Below are 4,443 nucleotides of genomic sequence, written 5' to 3' on the forward strand. Positions count from 1 at the left end.
TCCCGGACATCACGAGGAGTTCCGGAATGGTCCGGAGGTAAAGAATTATATATAGGAAGTCCTGTTTCGGCCATCGGGACAAGTTTCGGGGTCATCGGTATTGTACCGGGACCACCGGAAGGGTCCCGGGGGTCCACCGGGTGGGGCCACCTGCCCCGGGGGGCCACATGGGCTGTAGGGGGTGTGCCTTGGCCTATATGGGCCAAGGGAACCAGCCCCAAGAGGCCCATGCGCCAAGAGATGGGAAAAGGGGAGGGTCCTAAAAGGGGAAGGCACCTCCGAGGTGCCTTAGGGAGGATGGACTCCTCCCCACCCTTGGCCGCACCCTTCCTTGGAGGAAGGGGAAAGGGCTGAGCCTCCCCCTCTCCCTTGGCCCTATATATAGTGGGGAAAAGGAGGAGCAAACCAATCTAAGGCCTGGCGCCTCCCTTCCCCTCCCGTGACACATCTCCCTCCTCCTGCAGCGCTTAGCGAAGCCCTGTTGGAATCCCGCTACTTCCACCACGCCGTCGTGCTGCTGGATCTCCATCAACCTCTCCCTCCTCCTTGCTGGATCAAGGCGTGGGAGACGTCTCCGTTCCGTACGTGTGTTGAATGCGGAGGTGCCGTCCGTTCGGCGCTAGGATCATCGGTGATTTGAATCACGACGAGTACGACTCCATCCCCTCGTAGATGCACTCTCCGATCATCACTTGAACGCTTCCGCTCATCACTTGAATCACTTGAACGCTTCCGCTTAGCGATCTACAAGGGTATGTAGATGCACTCTCCTTCCCCTCGTTGCTGGTCTCTCCATAGATGGATCTTGGTGATACGTAGGAAAATTTTGAATTTCTGCTACGTTCGCCAACACATGCTAGGCTCGTCAAGTTAACCCTAAGTGTTTTGCATGTGTAAAACTGTCTTACACCCGTTGTATGTGAACGTAAGGATCTATCACACCCGATCATCACGTGGTGCTTCAAAACGACGAACTTTAGCAACGGTGCACACTTAGGGGAGAACACTTCTTGAAATTGTTGTGAGGGATCATCTTATTTACTACCTTCGTTCTAAGCAAACAAGATGAAAAACATGATAAACATCACATGCAATCAAAGAAATAATAGTGACATGATATGGCCAATATCACACAGCTCCTTTGATCTCCATCTTGGGGCTCCATGATCATCTTGTCACCGGCATGACACCATGATCATGATCTCCATCATTGTGTCTCCATGAAGTTGCTCGCCAACTATTACTTCTACTACTATGGCTAACGCGTTTAGCAATAAAGTAAAGTAACTTACATGGCGTTTCTCAATGACACGCAGGTCATACAAAAAATATAGACAACTCCTATGGCTCCTGCCGGTTGTCATACTCATCGACATGCAAGTCGTGATTCCTATTACAATAGTATGAACATCTCATACATCACATATAGATCATTCATCATTCATCACAACTTTGGCCATATCATATCACAAAGCACTTGCTGCAAAAACAAGTTAGACGTCCTCTAATTGTTGTTTGCAAGTTTTACGTGGCTTAAGTAGGGTTCTAGAAAGAACGTTTTCTTACCTACGTGAAAGCCACAACGTGATTTGTCAACTTCTATTTACCCTTCATAAGGACCCTTTTCATCGAATCCGCTCCAACTAAAGTAGGAGAGACAGACACCCGCCAGCCACCTTATGCAACTTGTGCATGTTAGTCGGTGGAACCGGTCTCACGTAAGCGTACGTGTAAGGTTGGTCCGGGCCGCTTCATCCCACAATACCGTTGAAGCAAGATAAGACTAGTAGCGGCAAGAAAGTTGACAACATCAACGCCCACAACAAATTGTGTTCTACTCGTGCAAGAGAACTACGCATAGACCTAGCTCATGATGCCACTGTTGGGGAACGTTGCAGAAAACAAAAAAATTTCTACGGTTTCACCAAGATCCATCTAGGAGTTCATCTAGCAACGAGTGATTAGATGCATCTACGTACCTTGTAGATCGTGAGCGGAAGCGTTCAAAGAACGTGGATGAGGGAGTCGTACTCGACGTGATTCGAATCACCGAAGATCCTAGCACCGAACGGATGGCACCTCCGCGTTCAACACACGTACGGAACAGCCACGTCTCCTTCTTCTTGATCCAGCAAGGGGAAAGGAGAGGTTGAGGGAGATGGCACCAGCAGCAGCACGACGGCGTGGTGATGATGGAGCTGCAGTACTCCGTCAGGGCTTCGCCAAGCGCTATGGAGGAGGAGGAGGTGTTGGAGAGGGAGAAGGAGGCAACCAAAGGCATGGGAGAAAAGCCCTCCTTCCCTCACTATATATAGGAGGGCCAAGGGGGGGCGCCGGCCCTAGGAGATCCAATCTCCTAGGGTGGGGCGGCGGCCAAGGGGGCTTTCCCTCCCCCCCAAGGCACCTAGGAGGTGCCTTCCCCTCCTAGGACTCTTTCCCCTTGTAACCCTAGGCGCATGGGCCTCTTGGGGATGGTGACCTTGGCCCATGTAGGCCAAGGCGCAACCCCCTACAGCCCATGTGGCCCCCCGGGACAGGTGGCCCCACCCGGTGGGCCCCCAGGACCCTTCCGGTGGTCCCGGTACAATACCGATTACCCCGAAACTTGTCCCGATGGCCGAAACAGGACTTCCCATATATAAATCTTTACCTCCGGACCATTCCGGAACTCCTCGTGACGTCCGGGATCTCATCCGGGACTCCGAACAACATTCGGGTTACTGCATATACATATCCCTACAACCCTAGCGTAACCGAACCTTAAGTGTGTAGACCCTACGGGTTCGGGAGACATGCAGACATGACCGAGACGGCTCTCCGGTCAATAACCAACAGCGGGATCTGGATACCCATGTTGGCTCCCACATGCTCCACGATGATCTCATCGGATGAACCACGATGTCGAGGATTCAAGCAACCCCGTATGCAATTCCCTTTGTCAATCGGTATGTTACTTGCCCGAGATTCGATCGTCGGTATCCCAATACCTCGTTCAATCTCGTTACCGGAAAGTCACTTTACTCGCACCGTAATGCATGATCCCGTGACCAGACATTTGGTCACTTTGAGCTCATTATGATGATGCATTACCGAGTGGGCCCAGTGATACCTCTCCGTCATACAGAGTGACAAATCCCAGTCTCGATCTGTGTCAACCCAACAGACACTTTCGGAGATACCTGTAGTGCACCTTTATAGTCACCCAGTTACGTTGTGACGTTTGGTACACCCAAAGCACTCCTACGGTATCCGGGAGTTACACGATCTCATGGTCAAAGGAAAAGATACTTGACATTGGAAAAGCTCTAGCAAACGAACTACACGATCTCACGCTATGCTTAGGATTGGGTCTTGTCCATCACATCATTCTCCTAATGATGTGATCCCGTTATCAATGACATCCAATGTCCATAGCCAGGAAACCATGACTATCTGTTGATCAACGAGCTAGTCAACTAGAGGCTTACTAGGGACATGTTGGTGTCTGTTATTCACACATGTATTACGATTTCCGGATAATACAATTATAGCATGAATAAAGACAATTATCATGAACAAAGAAATATAATAATAATGCTTTTATTATTGCCTCTAGGGCATATTTCCAACAAAGTTTGGTAGCACACAAAGTGTTCCTCCGGGAAACGGGAGTTGCATAATCTCATAGTCATAGGAACATGTATAAGTCATGAAGAAAGCAAAAGCAACATACTAAACGATCGGGTGCTAAGATAATGGAATGGGTCATGTCAATCAGATCATTCAACTAATGATGTGATCCCGTTAATCAAATGACAACTCTTTGTCCATGGTTAGGAAACATAACCATCTTTGATTAACGAGCTAGTCAAGTAGAGGCGTACTAGTGACACTCTGTTTGTCTATGTATTCACACATGTATTATGTTTCCGGTTAATACAATTCTAGCATGAATAATAAACTTTTATCATGATATAAGGAAATAAATAATAACTTTATTATTGCCTCTAGGGCATATTTCCTTCATTAGTAAGTTGTAAACCGCTTTCCTGGTACACACCAAATCGAGAGGCCGTGATGATGGTTCCATGGCCCTGGATTAAAGCCAGTCATCCGGTCAGGGGGCATGGGTGTTTCCGGTTGGGACCGAGAGGGGGGCACCCCTTAGAGCGCGCGTATATAAATTTGATCCCATGCTATTCGAGATTGTGATCTCCCCGTCTCAAAGTTTTTCTTGAACACTGTCTAGGGTGATTCCTGGCATCGTGAGGTGGGATGGGTGTGTACTGAATAGATGTGTTTCTTTCGAAATACCGTAAACGGAACTAGTCCTCCGTGACTACGAAAATCCGTTGGCTGTGGGTAATTTAGTACAAACTCTGCAGAGTCAAAAATCCTTGAATCATCTTATCCATGTCCAAGTACTGTGTTCAACTTATCTTGTCAAATGTCAGTCTCAATGAC

The sequence above is a fragment of the Triticum urartu genome, chromosome 3A (assembly GCF_056163025.1).
Source record: "Triticum urartu cultivar PI428250 chromosome 3A, HENAU_Tu73, whole genome shotgun sequence".
Lineage (NCBI taxonomy): Eukaryota > Viridiplantae > Streptophyta > Magnoliopsida > Poales > Poaceae > Triticum > Triticum urartu.